Genomic DNA, 14,162 nt, shown 5'->3' with positions numbered 1-14,162 from the left:
TTTGGATCTTCCCTGGGATTGACTTTGGGCTTTTCATGAGCAGCTTAGGTGGGAAGGTGAAGAAGGCTCTCTTCCAGCTGGCAGGGGAAGAGCTAGAATTCTAATTAACCTTGTGTTAGGACCTACGGGTCCAAGGGACAGTCTCAGGTAGACAATTTCTGTGGGGTGTAGGCCTCCTTAAAGGTAAAGGAGGTGACGACTATATGTGGCAATTAATAGTTTTTGATAATTAAGCAAATCAATTAGTTATTCTACTTGTGAAATTTGTAATTTACACCCTTATGGCCATTATAGGCCATTGGTACTTAAAGAACAATAAACATAAGTTCATGTCAAACTAAACAAATTAAAAGGGTCAAGTTAATTGTCCTGCCTGTAGATGTGAAGAGCTAAAGAGAGGACATAAGTTAATTGTCCAGCTTGCAACATTAATCATCAAATATCTTGATAGTTGATGAAAATCTAAATGCCGGTTAGTTTGTACATTAACCCAGGCTGACTTCATCAAAGATGACATTTTCATTTTTATCGATTAGTCATAAATTTTTACTATACATATGTTTGTTAGCACTAAGTCCTTTTCAAAAATTCTTTTGAGAGATATGACTATCGACTAAGTTTACACAAAGGTCCAACTCTGTACCTAACAAAGCACCTGCTCATAGCCCTTAAATCAATTAATAAAGCAGCAGCACAACTAAAGCTAAGAGTATCATTTTATTTATCCTAAAGTAGATTACCGATGAACATATGCACACATTAGGTAAAACTTTGATTCCTATCCAGATACCATATTAGTTATACATCATGAGCAGTAATAATGTTGTAAACTTGTTCATGGCCTAGCTAAGATGGACACATGCTTAAATGAATGTCAGATTACTACTTAAAGAAACATACCAATGCTTTCTCTTAAGTGCATTGAGATGGAATTCATGTGTGCCTTATTCTCATGAAGATGGTTCACAACTCTTCATGATGTAACAATTTCCTTAGTAAGAGCCTGAAAACAATTTCAAAATAGGAAGCGATCGATGACTACTAAAGCCTAAGGCTTACCATACCATAGAAAGAAAGACATGGAAAACTACTAATATTTAAGGTGAGCAATAGTTGGTGCGCCCCACTCGCCATCTTACTCATCATCCCATCACGTGCTACAATACTTTATATCTACAACTTAGTTCATCTAAAGTCATCGGTGACTCTGGTAACTTGTAGAAAAGTATATAAGTTATTCATAGCATGGTTCCATTAGCAATTGGATATTTTGTTATAAGCAAAAAAAAATAGTATCCAATGAAATTGTTTTATATATGTGAGTGAGCACATTGAAAGATGGATCTGGAATTATACAATGAAAACCTTGACTATCTTTTGATGAACAAATTTATCTGATTGAAGGAGTGAAGCATCCATCCACCAAAGGATAGTATCTACAATGGAATAACATCCTCCCATATATCATGCTACAATATATAAATCATGTACTTGGGAGGTTCAGGAGCCACATACCAGAGTACAATAAAAAAATTGCTTATGAATCTAATATTCATATGAAAAATCCTTTACATATATACTAATGGGATGAGGGTCATACTACATCACTTAACAAAATGCAAATTGGAACCTACAAATTGGACAATCTCTTCTAACTGGCCAGTTGGGTAGTGGTACAGATGTAGTATGCACTTCTTTGCTTATATTCACAACCCCCTCCTTGTGATGTTGGTATTAAATGACCTGGAATTTGTTCTTAACGAAGAAATATGATATCAATAAAACCTAGAAAAAGATGAGTTATTAGTTAAGTCTCGGAGATCTATTGATGGCCTTAGTTTCCTTGTGGATAGTGAGTACAATTTCAAAAGCTAGAAATATTGTGAAAAAACATTATCCTAAAAGTAGATATATATACTATAAAGATCAAAAACAAAGTAGCCTATCAAAAAAAAAATCTTCAAATCAAAGGCTGACAATGTACAAATATTTAATAGTTTTAATAGTTTGAAAGCCTAGAAATAGAACCAACATCATGTCGTAAGCCAAGGTATCAGTAATGCTAGAATAGTTTTGATTGCTCACATGGAATATTTTTGTTCAAAATCTTTAAGAACTTCCATTAAGAATATTCACTGCTATCTGTTATCTAACCTGCACAAATAAAAAAATGGATCAAAAAGCATACTTGTATGCTGGTATTGATTAAGGGTCAACTTAGATGATAAAATACAAATTATATATTTAAATGAAGTGCCAAAGGTGAAGGTAAATATTATTGGTAATATATAGACTACGCAGTCAAAATATTTTCACATGAGAGAAAGAGAGAGATTTGTATTGGTAAATATTTGTCTCTCTTTTGCAAAATGTAATATATAATGTTAAGAAACTCCAACGCACGAAACATCTTGCTGGCCCTAAACAAATTCTTCTCACCTTGAAACCACAACAGCCTTTCTTCATAGAAGAAAAAGAGAAAAGAGAAAAAACAAGAGAACCAATGCAATTTAAAGAGAGGGAAAGAGAGAAAATGGCATCAACAGCACGAACAAGCGGTTGAGGAGCAAGAATAGGAATGCTTGAAGTACTATACATATTTCTCATGCGCCGTACTCCCGTTCACTTTCGTCCTTGCTGGCGCTTTCTTCAGTGAACAAGTACGCTCTTTATTCGATTCATTTCTTCACTTGATATATTATATCCATATTTTTTTAAAAAATCAGTGACATAATTTGGAGTGTGGTATGTAAATAATGGTGTGAACTATAAGTGATTAATTAATTAAATAATTTGTTTATTTTGGTCATTGGTTGGTTTGTGCAGGCAGTGGATTATGGTGTTCATAAGCTATGGGAGCACAACAATATCAGGGTATGAATTTTACTACCCTAATTTAGTCTATATGTTTATCAAATCATATAGCTCGCACTTTTAAGAACAATTTAACCATGATATCCTCGACCGTCCAAACTTAAGTTTGCAAGCAATTACTTGCAAATGAGTAAGAATGTATGTTCTTCTATCCAGTAAGACTTACTAGGAGTACCTTATAGTGTGAAGTTATGATGATTTTTGGCACTTAGTTGGAAGCAATAGAAAAGTAAATACTAATAATAATAGATCTCTTGAATGGAGAAACTAATATTAACCCGTACAAAATCGTTTTCATAGTTAATTTGTTTAACAGAGTATCCCTTGCGACCTTGCTCCCCGGCCCTCCTTCAAAAGCATAAATCTCCATCCTTAAACATGGTATTAGTATGAGTTATTATTATATTACTCAAGGATCGTAAAGTTTTCTGCTTTGGCCTATACAGGTGAAGAAAAGTTAAGTAGACAACTAATTAGATATTGTTATTACTTAAGTACCTTTTGTTTTCTGATACATATATTGATCTTCAATTCATAATATGATTATATTCTCTTATGTTATTTCCTTCATGCTTAAGATTTATGTCTATTGGTCCCTTTATAATTGAATGTCAGGTTCCATGTTTTGTGTTTACATCCAGACTATAAGGTAGATTAGAAATCAAATCAAATATATCCTTTATTGACCGTTTTCATTTTACTTTTTATATGAATATGAATTCTTTTATTGAATCTATTTCAAGCATGATCGTGCTACGTGGTGCCTTTTATTATTTTTATTTTGGATTTTTTTTTCGTTTCAAGTGGTTGTGCAGAGTGTATGATCATTGTATTTTTTTTTTTTGTTTGACTTATAGATTTCTCCCATGTACTGTGGGTGCAATTTCCATTTCCATTTCATTGTATTTAGTATTTAATTTGAGACTTAGATTTGATTAGAACTTGAGTGCTTAAATTTGTTGCATAACTTGCAGTTGTAGACATATATTTGGTTCAGTATACTTTCAAAATAATAAACCCCGGGTTTGATTTTTTTTTTTTTTTTTTTGTTACTTCTTCTCCAGCATTTTCTCTATTGACTATTGATGTGGAGTTTTGTTACCCCTAGCATTTGGCTGAGTTCAAGACGAGGCGAATATGGGTAGATCAGTGAAAGCACTTTATTGGTTTACACTGAGCTTATTTAGTGGTTATTGCTATTGCTTATATGACTTTTACATATCCTATAAGGTTGATTTAAGGAAACTGCATGTCTATTCAACAATGCAAACTAATTTAAGGAAATTGATGTTTCGCTACACATAATCTCAAGGTAGCTAATTTTTTCTTTGCTTTGTTCTTCCATCATTAGTTTTATGGAAGTAATGCATGAAATTTTTTTCTCCTTCTTTTTGTATATGATTATGAAGTTGTTGAGAATGTTACATTACATTACACCTTATATTATACTATCATGTTTAGTGCACACCACCAATAATGCATGTGAGATCGAGTTCCATAGGCATTCTAAAGTTGAAGTTAGTTTGGTTTTACAAAATAATACAACCAGAAAGGTGCTCCATTTGTTATCATTGTTTGGTCAATTTTTTCTTTTTCTCCATTATGCAGATTTGTTGTTCGGGTATATATCTTTATAGAGAGAGACCATTGCCATGCATCTATTTCTGCTTCATAGGTTAGTTTTATTGTTTTGCCATAATTAATCCATATATATTGGTCAAATTTCAGATTCATTATTGTATAATCAATCTGCTCTTGCTTTGAGGGTGTCAATAAAACACAAAATGATGTTTTTGATATAGTAATCAGCATAGACCAAGCAGATTTTGAATGTTAACTTTGCAAAATTATATTGACTAAGAAGCCTCACGTGAGAAAGAGACGTCTTATTATACAATATAGTTATAGATCTTATTTAGTTGCTAACTAGAATAGGTATTTAGAATTTTGTGGCGCTAAGTGTTGTTTGTGTCCATTGTAGATTTTGGTTGTTATTGAGCCAAATCTGATCTCACTTTATAACACATCGGTCCTAGTAGGCCAGTACTACGATTTATATATGTAAGAGATTTTTAAGTGGCATTGCTGAAGTGTGTTGAACATAGCTCTAAACGCATCATATCCCATGTATTGCTCTCTTTGTTTTGGGATGTTACACCATGAATAATGTATTCTAGAATTGATATGCACATTACCCTAAAACTTTGAACTATGATAACTTTCTAAATTCTATTCATGTTGACACTTAGAGTCTGTAATTTGCAAAGTTTGGATTCCAACTGTATCACAGTATCAGGAATGAAGATGAGCAATTTGAGGGACGTTGTGGATCCAATTCCAATAGAATCTTTCACTGGCTAGAGTTTGTGTTTGAATGATCGAGATTATTAGTTATCTTGACATACATCTTGAGCACAGTACTTAGGTTAGTTCTCACATTAGGATTTTTCCTATTGGCTAATTTGTATTGAACATATTAGCTCATATGTTCATTGGATGGGATCAAAAGTAAAAGATTGTAATTCATTGATTTGTTGCATAGTTAGTTCTCTATTTAAGTTTTCCCAAGGTAGGAAGGGATATGATTGGAGGAGACACTCGATAGAATATATGTTGAAGAACGCAAAGCGATTAAGGAAATGAAAATGTTGGCAATGCAATATAAGAAGCAACTCCCTAATTATAATCTCCTAAATGTTGGGTAGATTTTGATTTTAGGATTTATTTTCATTGGTATGTAATTGCTCTTTTGACCTTGAAATAGTGAAACACATGATTGGTATGTGCCTATAGAAATTCAAGTCTTTGATATTGATTGGGTTTGTGCGAATAATATGTTGATAAGGTAATCAGGGGTCGTTAGTTCTAATTTTAGGCTTCAAATACTTTGAAGCTTGAAGTGATATGAGGGTGGTTTAAGCTATGTGTGTAAAGTTTGAAATTGTTGGTTTGTTGTATTTTGATGTATGAATTCTAATGCAGGCCATGGAAGACGAATGTTATCAAACATGACAAATGGTGGATGGGTTGTTCAAATGGCCTCAAGGCACTTTTGCTTCAAAGGTTAGCAATTAATTTAAGCTATAAATCTTGCAAAGTTACTTAAGTTGGTACTATGCATCAATTGGACTTTCAATTTTAATTTCAATGATTGTCATAGATTATATTCCAAATCGTTTTGGATGGAAATGGGTGTTTGGAGTTCCTATTGTGCTGATGTTCTTATATGTTTTCTTTTTGGAGTTTGTTGGATTACTCAAACAAAACAAGAGGGAGATGCATGGTGCTGTTGAAAGAAGTTCAGATATTAATTTGGAAGGAGTTCATGTGGCTGGTTAACTTTAAAATAAGAATTTTGGTCTTAAAATCCTTATTTTCATTTTCATTTGGCGTTGGATTGCTTTGGTGATGTACGTTGTTGTTTTATGATCATTTTTATCTTTATTCATTATATGTACACATTTCTTTACTAATATGTTCAAAAAATGTAGTTGTTATATTTATTTATATTTCCTTGCGTTATTTATTTATAGGATGCATAGTGTAGAGGTCCCAATTTAGACTCCACTTGAATGATTTATCTTTGTCACACTCCTGGCTATCTTTAGGATTACTAGAGCTGGACTAAGAACTATTAGCCGAGGTTTTTATTATACACAAGTTTTTTCGCAAACTCTGCCTGCTTTGAATTCATTTGTTAATTGTTTGTAGTTGACTTCCATTTATTTCAGGTATGTATAATCTTCAATCTGAATTGTAATGCCATCAACATTTGTACACTAAAGGTACGCTACTTTTCGCTTCCACAATGGTGGTTTTAATTACCTATGCATTTTGTGACTTGAATATCTTGGTGACTATTATGAATACCATATGTATGTAAGTCCACACTACATTAGCAACTGTTGTAGTGTGGACTCAAGACCTTCCTCTCTTAAAGCATAAATGTCTTGCATAATTCTTTATTGCTTATCATTTTCCTTATTGTTTGAAGCCTAGAACAAAATCCGGCCTACATAATGTATCAAAAATGAAACATTGAAACCCTTCGTAGTTATATATATATGTGTGTGTGTGTGTGTGTGTGGTTTGGTTTCTGATAAGAAATTAATTGATTATGCATGTGAACAGTGTTTTAAACAGTACTAATCATGCTTATCAATATATTATACTACTCTCTAATTTCATATGATATAGGGAGTAATCGTGTTCAATCCACTCTTGTTTGCACATACTTAAAAACGAATCTAGAATAAATAAAGCTATTCACTAATGAGAGTAATATTATGCTATGAAAAAAGTAAACTAAGATGTTAAAACAATGATTTAAATGATGAGAGAAAGATATAGAGAGGGGCAATCCACCACACAATTCGATTGACCATTAATTTAGTTGTCAAATTGCTTGTTTTAATCCCTAGTGAACACCAAGTTATCTCTAATCATGGCTTCACTAGCACGAGAGATGAGCACCCCCACAAATCTCTTTGATTTCTAATCTCTAGTTCACCGTTGTGAGATTTATCTCTAAATTAACTCTCCCAACGATGAACTTGAAACGCTTTAACTAATGGCCACTACGTTAACTACTAATCATTCTCACGTGGCTTCATAAACCCCTTCTATTTGAGGGTTTATCCTTGTGTCATTGGATGTTCTATATTAAAATAGTTTAAAGACATTAAAGTAAAGAGAAGAATTGAATATAATTAAAGCTTTTATTAAAGAAGGTTTAATGGAGGCTACACTACAAAACTACTTAACTAGACCTAACTATCTTTTTCTAAAGTAGGGTTTCTATCTAACATCTATATCTTGATAGGTTAGCCTTAATCCTCTTTATATGGGAGAGGATTATGTCATATTTTCGGGCATAGGCCTAGAAAGGGGACTTTGGGCCTCTAATATGAGTTCAAAGTCCATTAGGTTAAGTCTAAAAAAGCCAATGCTACTGGAAAATACTTCAGTGCCCTTTTTGTCCACTTTTACAGCTCTAATTAGAGCAAAGTTGGGTCCATTGGAAAGCTCGTTTCGAGCTGTTCATTTTGAAGTTCTGATGGCTTTTTGTCCTTTTTCTACCCGAATTAACTTTGATTTCCCAGCTTTCACTGGGCTTGAAAAGGCTTTTTCTTCTTGATTCTTAGGCTTTAAACATATAACTCTTCTAGCAATCATCTTGACTCATTTTCCATGCAAAATGTCGTCTTTAAGCATATAAACAGCTTCAAGACCTGAAATACACAAAAATATATATATAATACTAACTCTTATTTATTATAAACATAATTGGTCTAAATGTAATACTATTAAGGGGTTTAAACTACAGTTTTGGGTACTTATCAGTTTCTACACCTTCAACTTATCCTTACTTTATTATTTGTTCCCAATTTTTTTTCCAAATCGTTTTTCATTTCCTTTTTAATAGTGTGCTAACACAATGAATGCACGAACTTGGAATAGCGCAAGTGACGCAATTCCGATGAAGGTTCCTTTAGATTTGGTTATTTTCTATGGTTCCAAAACAAATAGGTAATTTGGTTTTTGACTACTTATATAATTTCTGGGTCGTTGCAATCTCTTTAAGTTTTCTATTATAAGATTGGCCAAGGTAGATCAAAGAAAAAATTGAGAGATGATGATTTATCCGATTTAGTGTATTATATTTAGACATCTTGATTTATTCTATACACAAACTATTCACATGCTTGAACAAATTAATGGTTAATTATGCTATATTAGGGGATAAAAGAGAGTAGGGACCTTGACAAAAACTTTAACCCCTTAGGTTCATCCCATTGGCAACACCTTTTTTCAACTACTTTAATTTGTTCTTTCTTTCTTTTCATGGACTCCTTATGGAACATCTAAGCCATCAAAGGCACAATCATAATAAGTGTACCATACAGGATTTTCTTCGTCAGTATATTGTATAGTTCTCAGTTTACTGGGGTTAACAATGTCACTGTGACTTCTTTACATTTTAAAAATGACAACACTTATCATGTACGTGAAAATTAAAAGACAAGGCCATTGACTGCTTTGAGGGACCAGTGAGGAACAAATTCTTTACAGTAAGAAATAAAGTCAGAGATTCCATGAAGAACACTTTCCTATAGCTAGAAATTGGAGCTCAACCCAATGAGAAAGTCATAGATCCATAGTATTTGATCAAACTTAGGTATGTACATGTTCATTTTACTAAAAATTGACTAATGTCTTTCAGTGGCACCATGATTAATAAGAAATTGTATTGTTTTCATTTTTCATTTTTTATTTACTTTTTTTTTGAAGGGGTGATCATTCTAAATATATCGTCTACGAATGATCAATGATACGACTTAAATGACTCAGAGTATGACTGAGGTTGCTCATGAAGTGTCAACGCTAAGTTCTTTGTAGGTTCTCTTTACCCTAATGACATGTAATTAATTGTTTTCCTATCAATCTGGGGTTTCATGTTCAGATATCAGTCAATTCAAGTTTTTCTTCTAGAATGTATTACTACATAATCAGTCAAGGTGAATTTCAGTTCCCATAAAGTGCGGCAGTGCGCGCATTATTTGGGTGAACTGTGGCAGTTGCTAGCCTTTCAAATATAGGTATGGCTACATCAAGTTTAGTTACCATGTTGACTTCCTATAACGGTTGTTGTGAATATGTTCTACATATGTCTATTTGATAATAATCTACAGGAACCGCAAGAGCTTAGTATTTAGTGGTGAAAATTCTAAAACTCAGCCACATGCACCGATAATGGTTTTGTTGCAGTATTGACTGGGAAGAAGGAAGTTAGGAGAGCCATGACTTTGAGGAGATCAATGGCAACTGAAACTCAATCATCAGTACATGGTATCAATATATGTAGCTGAATGATTATGTTTTGGATTATTAAAACCTTTTTTTTTGTAGGGTTAATGTGAGGATCTTACTAACTGATGGCAACACACGTTTCAGTCGATATAACATCACTGCTATTAAGTTTGCTCCAAGTCTTTTCTTTCATAGAACTATAAAGTTCTAAGTTTTGATAATTTGGGTTACACGGAAAGTTTCAATTTTCTTTTCCTTGGAGTTGATGCCCGTAGTGCCAACTTTTGGATGGGTGTAGCTACTGGGACAAGCAGTATACTTTTGAAGGTCATGAGGCTTTTGTTTATTCTGTACGAAAATATTCAGGTAATAGTTCACAAGTAGATCATACATACAGTGTGTGTGCATTGTGTTATATAGTCAAAAGGGTGCATTTCTAATTTTCTTAGGCTATGTGTTTGTACTTACGAGTATTTTATGCATTTCTTTCACAGCTTATTTATTTCAACTGCACTAGATTGAACTGCAAAAGCATGGCTATAGGAAAATTTGGGATCTAGGATATATGTGGTAAAGTTGAACTAAATTTTTTACAATTTTGTCTACAATTTGTTGTGTTGGTGGTTAGTTGATCGATTTGTTTTGGAAAATATGAATAATTTGTGGTGTCTTCACATTTTTTTTTTATTCTTATATATATATATATTTTTGCTCTTTCGATTTAAGTAGGTCATTGTCTGACTTATAATTCAAATTTAATAATTGTGTATGAACCATTTTACTAGATTGTTTTATTTGATTCTCTTTATTTTGGTTGTTTGCTTAACATTTTGTGTATTGGATTGTCTAATGTCTTTATTGAAATGAACGTATGAATCTTTGATATGGTTTAAATCTCACGCTTTCAATGGTTTTATTCTCTTACATTGGTAATGTTCTCAAGCAATATTTTTGTTGATGTTTTATTTTGTCATTCTTAATTTTTTGTTGAGAACTCCTCCGGGTTCATTTGGTTCAAATTGTTTCACAAGTAATTAAACTCATATGCATCCTAAGGATTTTGGCTATGGGCAAAGTGGTAATTTATGATTAATGAATAGTATAAAATATACAATAATTGTTTTTGGAAAGTAGTAACAAGGAGCACATTGAAGCTCTTTAGTCATGGGCTAACTTCAAGACCTAATATTCACCAATAACCTAGCATTGAAGCCCTATATACAAGTTTTAGCTTATATGTGCTCAATTATGAAATTCTGAACTCACCTAATTGTGCTTGCATTATGGCAAACGTGGTTGTTGATCATCCTTTTTCACTGTTCATCTCAGACGATTTCCTTATTCGCTCTGAAAGCTCAAAGCAGGTCTCTTGACATACATTGATTTTATTGTAGACCAGATTATAGACATAGATAAACTTTAGTTTAAATGCATATATTCTTGCTTAACTGAACACTTTGAGAACATTAATTGCACCTTTTGGAACATAGATGACCAAGTCAAATTAGTTACACGACTGACAACTTTACTCTATTGTTAATTATATGTTCCTTTAAGATGGTTACAATGGGTATTATCCAAAGGTTCCCATCACTCTCATATCAAGTTTCTCCACCGTTTGGGGTGGTGCTCTTTGGGTTGCTTTTATTAGTGGAATTTCACGTGCAGGTAATCCTCCTTACTTTTCCAATGTTTTAATTTGGTTGTTTCGTTCATGTGTGAAATTGAATTTTTATTAAACGGTCCTCTTTGTAGTCTTTTTAAAGTTTGATTTACGAAGAATATGAAGTTAATTTTGTTTCATGAAAGGTTGCTAGCCTTATAAACATGGTTACTAATCAACTTGATACATGTTAACTCTCTCACTCCTATAGGTCAGCAGTACTAATGTTCTTAGAGATTTTTTTTTTAATAAATGTTTGAATAGTTTAATGGTTTCTGTTGAGTGGTGCGTTCAAAATGTTGACTAGCTAAATGGGTTTGTTGGCATTTTTTTGGTCGTTCTTCTTCCTAGTCCTTTTAAAAGTTTGATATGCCAAAAATATGAGGTCAATTTAGTTTCGTGAAGGTTTCTAGCCTTATAAACCTGGATTTAGTTGCATACTGATATTCGGAGGTCAATGGATCAACTTCATACATGTCAACTCTCTCACTCCTACAAGTCACAAGTCAGTACTAATGTTCTTAGAGATTTTTTTTTAATGTTTGAATAGTTTAATGGTTTGAATAGCACTTATGAGTGGTGCGTTTAAAATGTTGAATAGCTAAATAGAGAGTTGAAATAATCTACTTTCTTGCATAACATCATAGATGAAGGTAAAGTAATAGGATACAAGGCTGACGGTCGATTGAGAGTTGGAAGTTGAAAATTTCAAATTCGTTAAAGGAAGAACTCCAATATCAAGCATTTGTCGATTGTTGCTATGGTAGGTACCATGGTCAACATGGTGACCTTTGTGCTGATGTAAGGCGGACCAAATTTGAGAGTATTGTTATGGCCGAATTGTGTTGGACTTCAAACAATAGTATTGTACTTTTTTCAAATAGAGAACGACAAGTTGTTTCTCCTTTACTTCATTAAAAGTATTTTTTTTCTATTAATTTCTACATGCAAATTTTCTTAGATTTTTAAAATTACAATACTATTTCAATATGAAAACTGTACAGGATTTTGAGAACTATGATATGACTTATGAGAATGCAGATGTACTAGGGATGGTAGTGCTATGGAGCATGAGATTCAAGATAGCAATGTAACTCAACAACAAACAAACAATTGAGCCAATATCATGTAATTGTGATTAGAGAGGAGCTAATATTGAAACTTATGTAACCTCTATACAATTTTATATGTACAACGTGTCTAATCTGCATAATTATGTACAATGCGTCTGACGTAATTTTATCTCAAGACGGGGTGAATATGGATAGGTTAGTGGTAGCACTTTCTTGGTTCACACTGAGCTTATTAAGTGGTTACTATTGGTGAGATGGCTATTACATATTCTATAGGGCTGATTTAAGGAAACTGTCTATCTATTAAACAAGGGGCGCGGTATTGGCACCCCGATAAATGGGACTAGCACCCCTTTGACAAAAAGTAAAACAATAATGGTTATTTCTTATATATCCTTTTACACCCCACATGTCCATAGTTCTACGGCAGGCAGTTGCCGCGAGATCTCATATCCCATGGCAAACAACTGCCGCGAGATCGCACAATCCCATGGCGAGCTTATTAAGTGGTTAGCTCGATGGCATATTTTTTGTGTTTTTTTTTTTACTTCAAATTTTGCATATTGAACACACATGACATATGGATACTTCATTTTCTTCTTTAAAGTTTCTTTATACACTCCAAGAACAACACCAAAACCATGACAAAAAAAATATACAATCGAGCTATAATTTTGTTATCTCGCGGCAAATATTTTCATATGCTATAAAAAAAACTTGTGATCAAATTAATGAAGAAGAGTTTTGATAATTAACACAAGCAAATACTCCATTTTAGTAAACAAAATCATTGATAGTTTCACAATTTTGATATATTAGGATTTTCATTTTATGAAAAATTGGTTAAAGTGTGTTGAATGTATTCACTGCAACATGAGTGTTGCATCGAATATACTTAGATTTTCATTTGCACTGTCACTTACCACTGCAATATGGATGTTGCACTATCAAATCCCAATGCAACATAGATGTTGCAGTGTCAAATCCCACTTTAACATGAGTATTTTGGGTCAAATGCAACATGAGTGTTGTTTGAGGTTTAAATTGGTGATGTTTGTTTGAGTTTTGAGGCATGTTTTTCACTGAAACATCCATGTTGTAGTAAAAAAACACACTGAAACATTCATGTTGCAGTCGTAATTGGTTGCAACAAGCTACTAATTCATTAGTTTTCTTTCAGGTTACGCAGCAAAGGAAGGCCACTAAATCTAAACTGAGCCTTCCGAAACAAACTAAAGATGCAACTACCTCAACGAGCAAAAACCCAAAAACGAAAGGCAAAGAAAAGATAGAGGAGAAAGGTAAAGAAAATTTGGTGAAAAGCGAGTTGTTGAATTATAGGTCCAGTTTAAAGTCAATGATTGATATTATGGATTTGATTAGAGCTGATATAACGGAAGTGCATAAGGAAAAAATGATGGATACACCGTTTGCAAATCTTTTTAGTGTCTTTATTAAAAATAGGATGAATGTTAAGACCACAATAAAAGAAAATATTGATGTTTGGTCAGTTTTGAAGGCATACAAAATTTCTTATTAGTGCTATCAGTTTGATACCTCATCAGTTTCATTAATGATATCTTTGAGAAGCTGGCCCAGGAATCTTCAAGGCTTGCAAGGTACAACAAGAAGCCCACCATCACTTCTCGGGAGATTCAGACTACTGTTCGTCTTGTTCTTCTTATTAAATTGGCTAAGCATGCCGTTTCTGAAGGCACCAAGGCGGTTACCAAATTTACTAG

General features: G+C 33.1%; 1 long non-coding RNA gene across 2 annotated transcripts; it reads left to right on the top strand.

Annotated features, from left to right (window-relative positions):
• The first annotated feature begins 8,889 nt into the window (after positions 1-8,889).
• On the top strand, positions 8,890-12,595 carry LOC147480321 (uncharacterized). 2 transcript variants are annotated; one of them, XR_015204850.1, is made up of 3 exons: positions 8,890-9,052; positions 9,166-10,050; positions 10,179-12,595. It is a non-coding gene; the product is annotated as an uncharacterized LOC147480321 (long non-coding RNA). The 2 variants fall into 2 exon arrangements; XR_015204849.1 differs by having other exon boundaries at positions 9,166-12,595.
• Positions 12,596-14,162: the final 1,567 nt, after the last annotated feature.

The sequence above is a fragment of the Coptis chinensis genome, chromosome 8 (genome assembly GCF_015680905.1).
Source record: "Coptis chinensis isolate HL-2020 chromosome 8, ASM1568090v1, whole genome shotgun sequence".
NCBI lineage: Eukaryota > Viridiplantae > Streptophyta > Magnoliopsida > Ranunculales > Ranunculaceae > Coptis > Coptis chinensis.
Note: the sequence above shows the minus strand (reverse complement) of the source record. Positions and strands in the feature narration are given on the sequence as shown.